General features: G+C 37.1%; 1 protein-coding gene across 3 annotated transcripts in view; it reads left to right on the top strand.

The window, feature by feature from the left end:
- Nucleotides 1-19,149, top strand: part of BMPR1B (bone morphogenetic protein receptor type 1B) — a 407,993-nt gene that overhangs the window by 108,075 nt on the left and 280,769 nt on the right. The gene's annotated exons all lie outside the window — the stretch shown is intronic.

Genomic DNA, 19,149 nt, shown 5'->3' with positions numbered 1-19,149 from the left:
ATGTGTTGGAAAACCCACACCCCAAAGGTGACAAACAGGCAAAGTGTTTCATTTTATTATTTTGTAAAACAGAAAGTGCTCGCAGCTTGTAATGCTAATACTATATTACATGTAGCCTACCTTATTTATTTTTACAGGTATACAGAGTCACATAATAAATGTTTCATAGAGACCCGCAATCCCTTAATGAAAGTTTAAGTGATTGTATTCCCAGTTAGTAGATCTTAGCACAGATAGGGGTTTATTCGCCAAACGTTGCAGTCCAAATGGCAAGATTGAGTCTAAAATAGTCTAGTTGTGACTTTATCGTAGTTGGAGAATATTTCCAGATCAGCTTTTTTCCCCCCAATAATTTGGCATTTGAGTTTCCCTCACGCTCTCTTCTAAATTATAAAACATTTTAAACATGATAGGGACAGATTTCATTCGCTACATTTATTATGTGTTAAAAATATATTGTTTCTGTGAAAGAATGAAGGAATTATTTGATCTTGCACAAGTTTTTAATTGTTTCACTTATCCATGCAAAATGATCAAATATATTGTTTTAAACATGCTTCGCCTTCCATTTACCTCCAATAAACTTATAATAATGCTACTATATGCATACATGAATTATACAATTAACTTTGCTAGATAGAATGTAAGCTGTTTTCAGCAGGGCCCTCTTCAACCTATCATTCCTGTACGTTTTCTTGTAACTGACCTATTTATAATTAAATCCCCCCTCTAATAATATTGTAAAGCGCTACGGAATCTGTTGGCGCTGTATAAATGGCGATAATAATAATAATAATAGTTTATGGCTTTGTTCTGTCTAAGCTGTTAGAAGTTCTGTCATTGTGATAATAACGTGCGATATACAGCCAATCTATTGTATTTTAAAAGCAAAATACACAAGTGACTTTAGAATACTAATGTATGGCTTTGACCTTTAGATTTTTCAGATCTGAAAATGAGAATAGAGAGGATGAGTGATGGATCGTGTGGCATGAAATTACTAAAATGCCAGGGGTGAAACAAATGTTTTACATTAAAAGAATTTACCTACTTAGTTTATAATTTAAATTCCTTTTAATAGAACATTGTGCTCACAAATATATAATACTTGTCTTAGTCTGTTACAAATATTTTAAATTGCAATGTTCTGTTTGAATAGATATAATTAATTTATGTCAGGATTTGAACATTTTATGTTTATATTTCCTGTTACAGCAGGACAGCTTAAATGGGAGCAGTGAATTATTATCTAAATTAAATTGTGTATTTATGAAAATGACATATCTTAAAGTGACATTTATAACACTTAATGAAAATACTATGTACTAGAGACATTAAATATACATTAAGACGATGTAAATCAAAAATAAAAAGCACTTTTGTTGACAAACTGCTTATATTTTGGCTCTCATTTAAAGGGGTTTGTGTACATTTATAAAAACAGAATATATGAGTGTTCCAAAACAACTCTAGAATGTAGATATTTTAAGAACGTGGTCTATTTGAAACTGGATTGTGGCTGTGTTTATAATCTTGGGCTGATTGATAAATGGGGAAAAGTGTGTTGATGATGTGTATGTACAGCTGCAAAGATATTCTTTATTTTCAATGAAAATGAGTTGCTTATACTCTCTCCTGCTGTATTGCACAAACCATTTAACTTTTTATCCAATTAAAGAAGAACACACAAGTTACGAAAAGTTGCCCATATCAACTTTACAAAGTGTTTATTTTGAGGTTACTGCTAAGGTTTTAAGAAAATTAATAGACTTTTCTCCATACCCAAAATGAGAGTACAAATTACTCAACTGCATTATCTATGCTTCATGATACATGGGTGGGACATTTAATGTTAAAAAGAAGTATTGGTTTATTCTACATTTAAATATTTTAATGCATTTCTTAAAACAAACTTTTGAACATTGTAATATACTATGTTTATTAAGAATTTCAGTAGAATAATAAGAGCGATATACCTCAAAAATCAAAGTACATTCATCCGCTTTTAATTTGTATGCTATGTATTGGGGAGTCATGTTAGGATGCAGACAAATCAACACACAGACACATACACAAGCTCATATATATTGCCACATAAAATGAGATCTGATCTGAATTAATACACATTTGAACTTAGTCTTTAGATTTTCTTAGGATGTATGTGTGTATGTTCATATTTTTTAAACACTTTTAAATATACAATACTTCTAGAGGTAGTTAGTTTTCAGGCACGTGATCACATTAAGTAAAATGTGCTATTAATTACTAGCAACATATTATATATTCTGTACAACAGGTTATTCAAATGCTCTGTACGTATTAAGTCAGAACAACAGCAACTTTTAAAATGTGACATTTAACCCCTTAAGGACACATGACGTGTGTGACATATCATGATTCCCTTTTAAATCTGTATGGGAAGATTTTACACGCCTATCTTACTTTTTCTTGAAGCAGGAAATCATCACATTTCAGACAGGAAGTAGCAATTAGTGATTTTTTTTCCACCCATGTTTCCTGGTCACCGACCACGGTTTAAATGCCTGATGTATTCAAATTGTCCCCAAGATAATGTGTAGCTTGGAATTTCTTCTGTATCTTTCGTCCACACGTGTTTTCTACTTTAAACTGCAGAATGTCTTGTAGTTATTAAAATAGGTTTCATGCCTGTTTTTCATACAGATTTGAATGTCTTACAATACCGTCCACGTGTTGTAGAAGCTGGCTGGTTCATGAAGATATAGTATTTGCTGCTCCTGTTCTTAGTGATTACTATTGATGTATTTTGATGGTAAAGCATAAAATCACTGTCTAGATAGCTAAGTCTTCCTTAAATCTTTATATAGATGTGGTTATACACTAAATTCTGAAACTTGTCCGGATGCACAAAATTCCATTAATATAACAGAATTTGCAATTCTCATATTTATTGAAGGTAAATCCAACAGAAACGTTGTTATTTCAAACAAATTAGCACATCTGCTGTGTGATATGAAATTAGTAATGCCCGGCCTTCAATCATCTTAAATCAGAGGTTCCTTTGCAAAATTCTGACATAGATAAATCTTATGAATAAGTTCTGGATTTTGCAGTCCGGATGAACCTGGATTATATTTGCTAATAAAAAGTGGGAGCATTTGGAATTTAATGATTCTAATTTATAGCAAAATAAAATTCAAGTGGTGAAAGTGAGGCCATTTAGCTGATTTGGAAATAATCTTAAAATCTGCTAAAGTCACAGCTTGGTTATTTGAGCCCTAACGTTACTATTTTGATTCAATTATTTTAATTTCAGGATTTTGTGAGTAAAACTTTTCACATCTTGTTTCTGAGATTGGGTGGAGGGAATGAAATGCAGTATTTTAGATAGACTGTTGTGTCAATAGAAAATGTGAGGTTTGTTTACTTTTCACCAGAATTTCAAAGGAGAGTTAGTTGAAGAAACATTTGTTTACAAACAGGCCAAGATGGCTGCTTCAGGTGGACCCATTGCCAAATATAGAAAGAAAACATTCAAAGCTTAAACCAACTTGAAAGTACTCAGGGTGTTTATTGGCTATTAATTAATGCTCAGTGGCAAAAAACTAAAATCATATGAGAAAAAGCAGCCGGTCAGCATCAAAAATGCTGGTCAGAAAAAATAATACATTTAATAAACCAATAGGTACTGCATGAGTACTTCTCTATTTCCTATACATGCGCTTCTTTGTACATCTAAACCCACACTTCATGGGAAAAATAAAGAAGTGAAATGTGCCTGCCTGCCTGCTTGTTATACTCTACCACACTTGGAATAAGGAACAGGAGTGGCCATTTGTCAGATCTACCTTGTTAGAACTCCACGAAGTAGATGTATCAAGCCATAAACAGGTGCTATTCTGTAGCAAAGAGCAAAAAAAACTAAACTTTTCACCATAGTAACCAAAAGAATGTTTGTCAACGCTTAGCAGGTTGCATCCAATTGTTTTGCCTTGTTAAATTCCCTCTAACATATTTTATTTCTGGGGCCCTTAACAAAGAACTTAGTCGAGTGAATGATGGGGAAGCAAAAAATATACATATATATATAAATATATATATATATATTTAAAAATGTTATTTCTCTAAACTGTTGTTTGCCCCTAGTCTTCTAAACTGTATGATTGTAGAACATCAGGACATCATTAAAAGGCATCCTGAAATCACAGATCTGAACTATTAGGAGATTAAGGCACCCACCTTTGTCTCTTCGAGTTGCGCAAGTTGGCTACATAGTTGTAGTTGATGTAATATTTCCAAGCCCCTTCTATGAAATGTTTATAAAAATCAGTTCCAATCTCTAATATCTCATTCTTAATACTAATGATTTGTGGAATTAAACATGTAATCTTAGTATGTTTAAAAAGTTATAAACTGTCTTGTTGCATTAAGCAAAATGGTTTGCAATGCTTTATGGGTATTATTTACGCAGAGCTCTTAAGACCTGATGTATCAGTTTGCTGTTATTATAGTAAAGCTTTTAATACTTTACCCGCTAAACGTATTTCTTAAAATGTATTTGCTTTGTGCAAAATAATTGTGTCTAAATAATCCATACACCGATAATAACATAATATTTTGTACCAAATTTTGTAGAAAAATGAAAAATTGCATATGTTACAGTAAATTGAGCTCAGCTATAAAATATTCAAATTACATTTTTATTTTTGCTAATAGTTGGCCTAAAATTAAAACATTTTCAGACCTGGCTTGACGTGCTGTTGACAAAGAAATCCCTAGACCTAGAATGAAATTTGTCAGACTTTCTGTTGTTTCTCTTGTGTGGTTTTACTTACACTGAAACATGTTTTCTCTGTGTGACTCTACATATATTGTATTTCCTACCGATTTCATGCTACTTACGTTATTTATTGCCAGATAGGTGGAAAACTCCATACGTTACTTGAACTGAAATTTTGTAGAAATGGGCAGGTTGTTACTGTGAGACCTGTAGCACATGCCAGTTAAGGAGGAGACTTAGGTGGGCTACAGAAATAAAATAACCTGCCAGTGTAATCTTCGGGACCTTAAGGTAAACAAAACTGGAATGAAAACAAAGTTTTTTATTTGGAAACCTGTACTGTATCCAATATTAACATTCCACGCTGAGCTCTGTGCAACCCTTTGAGAAAGACACCATAGTGTAATAGATTAGAGCCACAAACCTGCCTCAGTGCTGGCTTTGTACAGGCAGACCTCTGCACGTCAGACAGCTCCATGCTGTATTTTTACATCGTACCCATAAAAAGGTAGCAGTTGGAAAAAAAATAACAAGCATAACAGCAGTAAATTACAATAACAACGTATATGTTCTGATAGACCCTTGTTTCAGGCAAAATGGATAGGCTTACAATGCGTGCATTCATATGGAACGGTGTAAAAAGTACGTTTCAGAATAGAGTCGATTTCAAGGCACGTCGCTGAACATTAGCAGTGGTAGCGATAGGTGTGGTAACATTTCATAATACATAAACACAAATAATGCAAAAACAATGCTGTTTTGTTAACACAATATCAATAACACAATAAAAAAGGAAAATATTGCGTGTGTCTAAACAGATATTTTTATATATTCTATGTATATATATATATATATATATATAATGTATTGAGACCTTGATTTTTTTTTACAATATTTTAAATTTGCAGCCTTATGCTACAATTTTCTAAATGTATTTCTTTTCACATGAACCTATGCACGACATCCTATAATGACAAGCAAAAAAACTGACTTTTGAAACCATTGTAAATATATTAAACAGAAAAAAATCCTGAAATATCACATTGACACAAGTATTCAAAAACTTAACTCAAGATTAGTTGAAGCTCATTTGGCAGCGATTACAGCCTCAAGTCTTTTTGAGTGTGATGCGACAAACTTTGTACACCTGGTTTTGAGTACTTTATGCCATCTCTACAGATCCACTCAAGCTCTGTCACGTTGGATGGGGACCACCAGTGGACAAACATTTTCAGGACTCTCCAGATTTTGTTTATTTATGTTTGATTGAGTTCAAGTCCGGCCACTCAAGGATATTCATTGAGCTGTTCTAAATCACTTTTTGTGTGCTTAGTGTTTTGTCCTATTGGAAGGCGAACATTTGACCCAGTATGAGGTCCTGGTTATTCTTGGCCAGGTTTTTATTAAGAATATCTCAGTATTTTGCTGTGGTCAACTTTACCTAAACACTGACTAGCCTCCAAGTTCTCAATGATGAAAAAAACTTTCAAAGCATAGTGCTACCTCCACCATGCTTCAATGTTGATAAGGTGTTGTGTGTGCAGGTGACAAGTGGTGCTGGGTTTCCTCCAGACCTGATACTTTGAATTGAGGCCAAAAAGTTACATCTTTGTTTTATCAGACCAGAGAGTCTTGTTTCTCACAGTCTGAGAGTCCTTTAGGTGCTCTTTGTAAATATCCAAGCAGACTTTCATGTGACTTTTCTGGAGGAATGGACAGTCTGCTATAAAGGCCAGACCAGTGGAGCTTTGCAGTGATGATTATCCTTCCAAACGTTTCTCCTATCTCCACACATGACCTCTGGAGCTCATCATCTCTCTTACCAAAGCCCTTTTCCCCTGATTGCTCAGTTTGAGCAGATGGCCATCTTTATGGAGTTGTTTCACCCTTCCCCAAATTTGTGCCTCAACACAATCCTGTCTCTGAGCTCTTCAGGCAGTTCTTATGACCTTATGGCTTGGTTTTTGCTCTGATACGCATTTACAGCTGTGAGACATTATATAGACATGTTTGAGTGCCTTTCCAAATCATGTCTCATCAATTGAATTTGCCAATCACAACTCCAATCACAATGTAGAAATATCTCAAAGATGATCTGGAGAAATGTGATGTATCTGGGCTAAATTGCTAGTGTTAAACCAAAGGGTCCGTACTAAATACTTCTGTAATAGTGATATTTCAGTTTTTTCTTTTTAATAGGTTTTCAAAAATCAGGTGTTTACTTTGTATTTATGGGGTATTTAGTGTAGATTGACATGAAAAATATATTTAGATAACTGTAGCATAAGGCTGCAACATAAAAATAAAACTTAACAAAAATGTAAGGTGTCTGAATACATTCTGAATGTGTGTGTGTGTGTGTCTATAGATATGTGTGTGTGTGTGTGTGTGTGTGTGTTTGTATATATATATAACTTTTTAAAGCTTGCATGGATTTTGCCTGTTCAAAAATTGTGCAGGAAATATGGACATGATCTTCACATTTCCATGTCTTCCAGTGACTTCAAGCGATCTCTGGCTTTTCCACTTGGAATAGTGGGCCCAAGTACTGGAAAACCAGGAGATTTCTTGGTGAGCCACTCCTGCCTGGGGCCAGCCCAGAAGATATAGGCAGAGGGGCCTTACACAGTCTAGGAATGGACTGTGCACATGAGTACTCGATCATGGACCAAGGGCCTGAGACTCTTGGGGGTCTGCTCATTGCATTTACAGTCCAGCTGGGAAAGCTGCCATTCTGCAGTCCTCATTCTCCCTCCCTCCCACCCTCACTAGGTAGCATTGCCAAGCTGCAGCAGCTCTCCTTAGCTGAGCCTCAGTCAGGTTCATGCTGGAGACTGTGTGTAAGGTGCGGGAATATAACCCTATCTTATACACAGCACAGGTGTAAATCAGCACTTGGAGGCAAACTGAAAACATTATTCTCCTAGCTTCAGGGTTGGTATGCAGGACTCTGCCGGTAGCAAGGTGCAGTGGACTTCCAAGTCAGCCAGCATGCTTCCCACAAGTTTTGAAACAAACTGTAAGTCTAATGCAGAGGGTATAGATGCAGCCAAGAATATGGAGGATACAGCTGTAAATCTAGAAAAAAGGAAACATATAATAGTGTAACATTGAATGAAAGTCATTGAAACATGCTTATTACGTACATTCACAGGATGGGGGAAAATATAATCACCTTAGGGTGCCTCCCCTGAGTGAGATAGGGAGCTAATCCAAGTTTCCTCTTTCCAGCATTAGCACTGCAGCATGAAGGGCCGGACTCAAGGTTGAAGAATAAATGTATTTTGCTTTATTTGTAAAAAAGTTATAAAAATAAACAAAATTTAAATAAATTGGTGCTGTACCAGATCCTACGCGTTTCGTCCATATGAACTTCCTCAGGGATCGTTAGATAGTCTAAGCAAACAAATGAAATGCAAGCAGCAATGTAAAATATCACAATGTAAAAAAGCAGTATAATCCCTCCACCATAAGTCTTTCTTCTTATATGACCCATATTCCCTCTTATTGGTGGTCCAGTGGATGTTGTCCTGCATCCCCAGCTTTGTGCAACCTTTTTAAATTGATTCTCCCAGTTTCTTCTGATTAGATCGTATTTTGTGATGTCACTTCCGGTACGCCGATCTTGGCTGGCTCTTTATGATGGCACGTGCATTCCAACGCATGTGTGCATATGCCTGTATGTCTTTGACTAGGTACCAGTGTGACTGTGTGCTTGTGCCTGTATATGTTTTTGCCTGCATGACTTTGTGTCTGTATGACTGTGTGCTTCTATGTCTTTGTCTGAGGCAGCGTGCCTGGATGTCTATGTCTGTATGTTTTTGTTTTTTATCAATGTATGCCTATCATTCTTTTTGCATGACCTTAATAATGAAGAAATAAAAAGGAATGTTTGCACTAGGGCCCTTTGTTCATTATTTCTGCCATTGACCACAATTAAACTCAGTCACCACACACATCTCACTCAGATGTATTGCTTAGGAAGAAGCAACAAAGATGGCCCTTCTTTTAGTCTTGCACCAGGGGCCCAGTTGTTCCTAGTTACATTTTCAGTTTCAATGAGTTTGTGTAGTTCTTTCAGTAAACATTTGGCCTCCTCTAGAGACGAAGGCACACCTTTAGTTAATATTTCCTCTTTTAGGGTCACAGAAGCCTTGAACTTAAGTTGTTCACTTTTATACTCAATATTGACATTACCTGTTAGTCACATGGCTGATTTTCTTTTTTTAAAAAAGGGGGATCCTGTGGGCTGGGATTTACTATGAGTGTTTCATATGCAAACAGATACACAGTTCAGAAGGTTGCACGGTCAGTCTAAGCAAATGTACGTTTGGCAGTTGCACTTTTAAGATTCTTTTAAAGCTTTGGTTAACCTTTACAGGAAGGGAAAGTCTGCTTCAATAATCTATTGCACCATTGTGGGTTTAGTAACCATAGTAACCATACAACATATAACAAAGATTTAGTCTCCTTTAACATGCAAAACATATCAAAATTGCAAATTTATTATTTGGATGACATAGGCTACAAACAATTTTGTTTTCTACACTAAAGTGAAATATATGATCAGTTCCATAAAAACTTTTGTATAACATATAGATAACGTTCAGAAAATTAGTCACACTTGTGGACCCATAAGCATTTATCTCAACAATTTTTTAAGGACCTAATGAGTTTTGTTTATATGTTTATCACATATGTTTCAATAAAACCTAGCTCATGGTGACCTTCTATATAATTAACTTAAAATTGAATCTTAGCTAATTGGAATTGTGCATCTCGGGTCACAGGCATGATTCCAAACAGATTCAAACATTCATTATTCCAAATTTCCTAAAATCAGTATCATAAAGTTGGGTAATAATAAGATACATAAATAGAATATTTAAGGATTTAATAGCAAATGTGTGAGATAACAGCGTGTTGATCCAAGATTAAATATGACTCTTGTTTTATAGTCAAAAAGTTGTTGTTTTTTTGTGACGCAATTGAAAAACACTTTTTTTTTCTTTTCAAAGAAAAACAGATACATACAAATATTTGTAAAAGGCTGAACTTGAAGTTGAGTCTTCTCTTTAATCCTACAGTACTTTGTAAACATGTAGCCCCCTGAAAATTAAAGTGAAAGCGAAGATACCTTGATTTTGTTATTATCATAATCATGAAAATCAAATATTTTTTTCTTCATAATTCTAACTCAATTACATATCACGCTACTAAATTCTCAATGATAACACACCGTCTAACACAGTAGTGTCTAAAGAGTAGATACGCAGATGTTTTAGAACTAGAACTTCCATTATGCCTTGACAGTCTTTAGAATTCGGCACCCATGCTGTTAAAGAATGTCATTTTGTATCGTTTTTTTAACTTCACACCTTCTAAACGCCACACATTTGTCAAATATGCCTAGGCTGCTCATTCAATCATTTTAAGCAGTGGTTCCCATAACTGTCCTCATAGTTTACCAATGGTCCTGGATTTATGTATTTCCCTTTTATAATCCAATAAATATTCTAACAAAACATTTGTAGGCCATGAGGACAGGTTTGGGAACCACTAAGGATCCTATTCCAAAAAATAATGAATCGTTGGATTTGTATCTTCTTCCAAAAGTAGCTATTATGTTACCTATGCTGGTCCATAGTGTCACCTACTTCAATCATGTGTCTACTTTATTTCATAAAAAGGAATGCATATTGTAAAACAGCCCAGCATCAGGAGAAATTAAGTCATGAATATAGGGGGGGGGGGGGGGGGGGAGAATTGGTGGTGTGCAGTTGATACAGTGGTACACACAGGCCACATGATGTAAACAGAGCATGTAAGCTTGGCATGTGTACAAGTTCACCTGACAAGCTGTTATTCAAGGTGACCAGATCTGCTCGTGCCAGAGTGCTCTCCCATTGGCAGATAAGCCCTGCCACATGGACATGTTATAGTGTTTTTCAGGGAGTTTCCTCCCGTGTCACAAAAAGTGACACAAAACAAAAAAAATAAAAATCCCTGAAGCTGCATGCAAACTAATATGCTCTCTGCAATGTCCTTTCAAATTAGGGCTTTTTTTTTTTTTTAAAGAATTGTCCATCAAATAAAACATTGATTTCTAGTGAATACCAACGATTATTACTGTAACCAGCTGCAAAACAGTGGGCACGTCTTGGAAACCCGAAGTTTGACATCCAGTTATTTGCAGAATGTTAGAACTATTTACACAGAGCGGTATAAGGGCAGAACACAGATAACCACACTGAACGATCTGGTGTAATGTATATGTCAAGGTTTCTTTACATAACATTAAAAAAAAAAAATTCTAGCTCAAGTAAAACAACTTTTCAAGCTCAGTTAACTTAGAAAAATACATCTCCATGTTATTATTTCTAAGGAAATGACAGGAATTTGATGTAAATGGTTTTCAGTTGCTGTTCACTTTAACACAGAGCAGGTAGCTGAAAAATGAAGGGCCTCGAGCATTGTGGGAAAAAATGGAAAACCTGTGGTACTAACGTATTTTTATATAGTAGAATGCTTATTATTTTGAGCTTGTGCTAAAGTGGTACCATATGATAGTTTAAAACTGTTAAAATTCTGGACGGCAATGAAAAAGGCCCTGTCTGCTCAGTACCATACCACTTTTACAGCATTAGTTATGCTTTCCTGCGCAGCTTAACACTTTTTACCTCCGGGCTTCATTTCAAAAACATAAAGTATACCAAAAAGTATGTGTTTTATTGTTTTTCATGTTTGTTTTTCCTAGTTTGGCATCATCTATTTAAGTGATCACATCTTGACAACTAACATAATTATTTAAGTATAAAAACTGATTTGTTTGTTTTATTTTTATTAAGTACATATGTTGCACTACATTCAGCACTCAGTTGCTCACTTACCGGTTTATGCTGGGAGGGCAGAAATGTGGTGGAGGCTGCACCCCAAAAAAATCCTTTCTTGTTCTTTGGCTCTCACAATATTTCTGGTGGTCAACCAATTGGTGACATAATTTGAGCATGATTGGTACAGCTTTAGATGTATATAATTTATCATGGAAAATATTTTTTTTAACTTAATATACACTATTCTCCCCACCCAATGATGCCACCATGAGCTGTACATGAATGTTTATATTGTTTACACAGTAGTTCACGTGGTTTATCTTTAACATTTAAGTGAATGGAATAATAAGCCTAAGCCCTTATGAGAAGTTAATTTGCCAAGAAACAGGTACTCCTTCATTGACCACGCCTACCAAAAATGCTTGATTCGGCAGGATGTCCCACTTTTGCCTTCCCACTCCACGATCTCAGGTTGGCCCTCTGGTGTCAGGCATCTAGGGAACTATCCCTAGCAAGTGCAATATGATGACATCACTAGACGGGTTTGCACTGTGCTGAATGGTATCAGGGCACCAAAATCATGCACAGCGCATTTCAAAACCACTCTGCCCATAGTCTGCCCTGAGTTTGGCTAGCCAGTGAGGCCATAGTCAGCCTGACATGCATTCACAATTGGCTGACATGCCTCTCCTTCGAGTGTCCTACACCCTTTCCAGACAAGACCGCCTATTTTGGGCATTGCCAGTGATGCAGGTGACATCACTGCGTACCCTCATAGGCCTGCCCAAACCCCTGCCTAACCCTTTGCCAGTGTATGTTTTAGTAAATGTACTATTAAGATATGACTTCCTCCCTTACGCCCTACCTTAGAAACAGGGCCTTCCCGTCTAGTATGGTGGCACAAGCTTTCCGCAACATCGAGCATACGGGCCTACAGAGAGCTTGCCAACTATATGTAGAAGGATCCGTCATCCCCTTTGACACCATGAGGCAGGGACACCACCTAACCCTGACCGATTTTTTTCAGGTATCTCCAGATCCCAGACTATGCTAGGCAACCGCACACAAAAAAGGCTGCACTCACAGCCCTCACCTTCTTCGAAAACATGTGTCTCAGAGAGCAATCCCCTAGAAGCCTTATCACACTGCTATATCCGCACATATGCTCAGAAACCAAAGAATGGGGCAACTTGACATACACTGACCATTGGGAAAGGGACCTATCAGAGGTATTAGAGGGAGTAGAGTGGCAGGATGTCTGGGAGGCGACAGCTACATCTTCCATATGCGTTTCTATGCAGGAACAGTCCTTTAAGACCCTCTTCAGATGGTACACCACCCCAATACAACTCCACCGCATGCGAAAGACACCTACTATCTGTGTTGGAGAAACTGTGGCCTTAGAGGCACATACATCCACATGTGGTGGGAGTGCCCCACCATTCAAACATTCTGGGAAGACGTTAGAGACATACTGGGTCAGGTTTTCCAAAGGGCACCCGCCCTGGACCCGTGGACATACCTCCTAGGCAGGCCAATAGATGACTGGTCCAAATACGACCTAAAACTATTCAACAAAATAACACTGTCAGCCAGGCGGGCCATAGCACAACACTGGTTAAAAATGCAACCCCCCCCAGATCGGTGGTTCTAGGGAAAATAAACGATAGCTATCTCATGGACGACCTCACAGCCAGGGTGCGAGGCACCCAAAGTACATTTGAAAAGACGCGGGGATTGTGGAAAGAATGCCCTTTAGCAGAGTAATGGACCTGACGCCTTATAGACAGTGGGGCCGCAGACCAGGGGGTCTTAGGGCCGCCCGGAGTGGTGAACCCGGGGAGGGGGAGTGCTGGTTGGCTCCCCGTGCCCTCTCCCCCTCCTCCTCGGGTCCCCTCTATCCCCTCCCGGTGCCTGGTCTACTCCTCTTCTCTGCTATCCCTCCTCTTTCTCCACTTTACTTTTCTCCCTTTTTCTCACTATGGTCCTTACTCTAGACAAGGGCCTTCTCCTTTTTTTTTACATATATAGCATACATAGGCACTGATAGCTCACTGATGCTCACCATTAGCACAATCACCCACATAATCGCATACTAGACAGGTAGGCACCAGGGATTAGAATGTTTTTTTTATACTCACCGAAGCTAAGCTGAATCGGGTACAAAAAGCAGGAGTCAGCCATGGGTACCATAGTACGGATGACATACCGCAATCGGATCAATTAAGCGGGTCCACCACCCCCGTCTAACATTGCTAGCGGCTCCACCGCATCACTGAAAGATACGTAATAACCCATTCCTACTCTAAGACCCTTATAAAGCTTCACGGTAGGCACCACCGGATGCTCACATAAACCTATCTCCCACCCGGCCACCTGTGACCGAGTCACTGCGTATTAAAAATGAAAATTGACAGCACATGTATGATGTCCGTGCCCCCAATGAAGAGCGTTGCATATTAGGCATGTATTGTTTTACCTTGTGTTTACCACACCTGCAAAATGTATGCCTCCACTGTAGTAAGGCTTTCTGCGCTTGACCACGGTTTATGCTTAAACCGGAACATCCTGCCTTGTCATATGTTGAAATGTCAAACAAAAATAAGGAATTTAAAAGAAAAAAAAAAAAGATATGACTTCCTGGAGTTTGTTAAAACAAATCAAATAAATGAGGTGCTGCATGCACAATTCAGCTGTGGCAGAGAACTGTGGGCTAAAGATAAATAAAGTGGTGCAACAGTTAAAGGGACACTCCAGGCACCAAGACCACTTCTGCCCATTGGAGTGGTCTGGGTGCCAACTCCCACTACTCCTAACCCTGCAAGTGTAAATATTGCAGTTTTTTATAAACTGCAATAATTACCTTGCAGGGTTAACTCCACCTCTAGTGGCTGTCTACTAGACAGCCACTAGAGGTCACTTCCTGATTTGTAGCAAGGATTTTCCTTGCTAGAGCATCACTGGACATCCTCACGCTGTGTGAGGACCTCCAGCATCGCTCAAATCCCCATAGGCCTTTTATTGTGGCCAGCCTAAAGCACACCTGTGCAATAATCATGCTGTCTAATCAGCATCTTGATATGCCACACCTGTGATATGGATGGATTATCTCGGCAAAGGAGAAGTGCTTGCTCACTAACACAGATTTAGAGAGATTTATGAACAATATTTGAGAAAAATAGGCCTTTTGAGTACATAGAAAAAGTCTTAGATCTTTAAGTTCAGCTCATGAAAAATAGGGGCAAAAACAAAAGTGTTGCATTTAGAATTTTATTCAGAGTAAAATCTACAATAATAAATAGCAGCTCTAAAACACTGGCATAGGAATACCCTCCTACCCACACCAATAAAATATGCTAATTAGTAAATATAAGTGAATAAAACTTATGTATAATAGTGAAGTGCTTTAAAAACCATACAAATAAAAGTTATTCTTACCCTTTATATTTCTATTACTTCCATATTCCACACAAATGTAAGAATCTCGATTTTGAAAGAAAAATACCTTTGGTTTGCTTCTGTGAGATACTACTTCTTTCATTTGGACACATATAGATTTACTGACACCATGCCAGGATACAATGCTAAAACCAAAATAGGACAATTTGTACAGAATTCCACCAGCCGGCCAGACACAGGTGGTCTTTCCTCCCGTAATTAATTCTGGTTCTGATATCCTATAATAAAATACAGTGTTAACTGACAGTGCTTCTGTGATGTAAATGCTTTGAACGTGAGCAGGAAAGGATCATAAGCCGAAGTAGACTTACATTTGTCTCTGTGTACGGTTACTATATAGCCCAGACCAGCTTTTTAATTTCAGCAAGCAGTAATATTTGAATAAGATCCCCTTGAGAGGATCAGTTCTTCAAGGTTTAAAAACAAGAAACATATGGAAAAAGGCATATTGAGGTTTTAAACCTGAATGCAACTGAAATAAAACAGAAGTCAAAAAAGTCCAGGGAATTAGCAAAATAGATTCCAAATAATGTCACACATCAGAAAGAGGTTACCAGCAAAATAATTAAAGTCAACTTAATTAACCTGGCTATTAACTATAACTTTTTTTGTTATTCTTCTTGGCTTGTCTTTTACCATCTGAAAGAAAATAATATTTTCTGAAATGTTTGAAAACCTTAAATGAACTCATGAAACACAAGTCATATCTTAATCCATTACCTTTCTATAATGTTATCAAAATACCTCATTTCTCAATTCCCACATCGGACCTCCATAGCAAAATAGGAATTATGTTGCTTTCACCTAAACAAAATAAAGTTCAAAAAAGATGCCATGCCATTCAATTTGTGCAACCAATATATAGATCTATTCCGATCAGAGAGTAAGGGCTGTTTACAATAAATAAAAAATATGCTGCAAGAGAGACTATACTGAAGACCATTCTTATTTGGACAGTAGCATAGAGTTCATTATTTTGGCTTTCTAGTACTTTAGTTCTTTGGGTTTTAAAATATTCAATGTTTTTTTATTTATTTTTTTACATTTTTGTATTGTTACATGTCCATTAATTCTTTTGATACAATGGAAAAAAATCTTTAAGAAAAAATTATTATAAAAAAAAGAAAATATTCAATGTTTTTAATGTACATTTTAAAGGGACACTATAGTCACCTGAACAACTTCAGCTTAATGAGGTTGTTCAGGTGAGAACTAAAGCTCTCTGCAGCCTTTCTCATGTAAACACTGTATTTTCTGAGAAAATACAGTGTTTACATTGAAAGCTGGGAACACCTCCAGTTGCAGTCACTCAGAGTGAACCAAAGGGACTTTGGAGTTGATGGAGGCATAATATGCCTCCATCCACTCAGATCTGCTATCAGCAGAGCACAGGGCAGCACTGTGCACAGCATCCAGTGATTCAGTATCTCCTCCCTCTGCATACAGAAACTGAACTTTCCTCATAGAGATTCATTGATTCAATTCATCTCTATGAGGAGATGCTGATTGGCCAGGGCTGTGTTTGAATCATGCTGGCTCTGCCCCTGATCTGCTTCTTTTTCAGTCTCAGCCAATCCTATGGTGAAGCACTGTGATTGGATCAGGCTAACACATGTCAGCAGACTGCTTGTTTTTCTGAGTCAACAGCATGCAGATTTACAGCTTCAGGCTTGAATACAGTAAGATTTTTACTATATTTATGGAGGCATGAGGGGCCCAGGGGGGCTAGATGGTGGTGTTAACACTATAGGGGCAGGAATACATGTTTGTGTTCCTGACCCTATAGTGATCCTTTAACCCCTTAAGGACCAAACTGCTGGAATAAAAGGGAATCATGACATGTCACACATGTCGTGTGTCCTTAAGGGGTTAAAGTATTTACAATTATACTACAAAACTTACTTTGTGACTATGTAACCTCGTAGTTTTCTCTTTTAAGAGTCTTAAAGTAATTGAACATATGGTTATATCAGGTGTGTGCATTTTACTACATGCAAAAGTGAGCCAACAATAGTCTAGAGGAGATTCTAGGTGTGACATTTTGTTTATCAAGTCTGTTGCTATTGCCTTTCGATATAAGGAGCTCAACAACAGCATACAACTAAAAAGACCAATGGCAACCCCATTAATAGAAAATAGAAGAATGCTTGTGATAAAAAATAAAACCTCACTTCAATTTATATAAAAATCGAGAACACTCTCCTGGACATAGACATAAAATTGTTAAAAACTAAAGTAAGAAGAAGACCACACACACAAATATTGGACCGATTACCCTAAGATGGCAAGCCTCAAAAGCAAAATACATAGGATACAGTTTGTTAAAAACAATTACGTTTTGGAACAGTCTTTGTCTTATGGACAAAGGAAATGAAGAATAATGAAAATTCTGGAGAAAAAATGAATATTCCAAAGCCTGTGAAACATGGCGGAGACTGATGAATGGTGTGTTAATGTATATTTTCCACTCCTAATGATAACAGGACTAATAGATACCTTAAAACGTATCTCGATCAAATGGGAAAGGTTCTTCATTATCCTAATAAATCATCTGCCCTGATTCCAGATGTACATGGATTTCCTTTACTGAAATCGGGAATGAAAAAAAAAAACCTAAACACATCATGAAGATGGCTCTAGTACAGATCTCACAGGGTTTGAAAGTAATCCAGCATCTGGTGATATCTATTAGTTGCTAACGTCAAACTGTCATTGAATGCAAAGGATTTGCAATTTAGTAGTAACTGTATTTCAAATTATTTTAATAAAATGCTGCTGAGCTCAATTTGTTTTGGTCTTATTTATACTACAGTAAGTCTCGTCATGTATACATAATCAACAACAAAATGTGCATGTGAAAAAATACAACAGACTTTGAAAGAAACTGTTGGAAAAAACTGCCCCATGATATTCAAAATATACAATATATGATATACTGGGTAGACTTACATGAAGAATTTTGCATTTATTGATCGGAAAGATCTAAACACATGCCAGTAAATTAAAGTGTCGAAATTGGCATGCTTCTAATTTAATTCTGATTCTCAAAATGTTGGCATCGGTGTACCATATTTGCAAATAGGTTTCAGGATGGGTAACCCAATCACACATAGAATAGGAAAACAGTTAGTAAGTATGATGTAAAAGAAAGAGTGAGATTATGTATACTGGACCTTAGAGTGTCCAGGCTTAACGTGTGTCCAAGATAGGGGAAAATACAGTGTCAGAATGTTAAGTCAAGGATTCCAGAAATACTCATAAACAAAATAATAAGCCTGATCAGAATTACCAGGAAGGTAGAATAGTCCAAAAACACTAACAAACTCAGAACATACTCTCGGTAAACCACAACAGTGTAAATGATGTATAGGGATAACCATCATGCTATGACAACGTCATCACCCGGCACCAAATCATCCAAAGGGGTGTGACCTGAAAAGGGAGCCTGATGTATCAAAAAATTATGACCCCATAAATTTTATCTATAAAAACACATATTATTGTGGGTCCTTTAACTCCTGCACTATGCGTTGGTATGCCATAAATTCCTGGCAACCTCGAATGATCTGTGACACACATAGCACGTCCATTATTCAGAGCCACAAAATGACACACTGCCTCCAAGTCCGAGGGTGTAGAACATGCCATGTTTAGACGGACAGAAGCGCTGCGGGAGCCCGAACATCGAGGCTGCCTCGTGGCACTTGAGGCTCAATTGAGAGGTATGACAAAAGGTATCAAAATACGCGAGGGTAAATTTTTAATGATGACTACTTTTTCTTTATATTGTAAAGAGGTACAAACAGACAAGCTCTGATACTTAAGTAACAAATAAGCTAAAACAAAAGTCACTATCAATATTATTGGCAAGATGATATATGATAACTTGTATACAGCACATGATTCTGATTTCCTGAGAAAGAGGAACACTGTTGTATAATAGAAAGACCCGTGACACATGAAGAGGCAAGCATCCCAGTACATTTACCTGATGTATTTGTTTGTGAGGGGGTGAATTGGGACCTAATATGTTAAAGCATACATGTTAAAGTACATTTGTTAATAAAATAAAGGGATACAAAATTCCATCTATATATT

The sequence above is a fragment of the Pelobates fuscus genome, chromosome 6 (assembly GCF_036172605.1).
Source record: "Pelobates fuscus isolate aPelFus1 chromosome 6, aPelFus1.pri, whole genome shotgun sequence".
Classification (NCBI taxonomy): Eukaryota; Metazoa; Chordata; class Amphibia; order Anura; family Pelobatidae; genus Pelobates; species Pelobates fuscus.
Note: the sequence above shows the minus strand (reverse complement) of the source record. Positions and strands in the feature narration are given on the sequence as shown.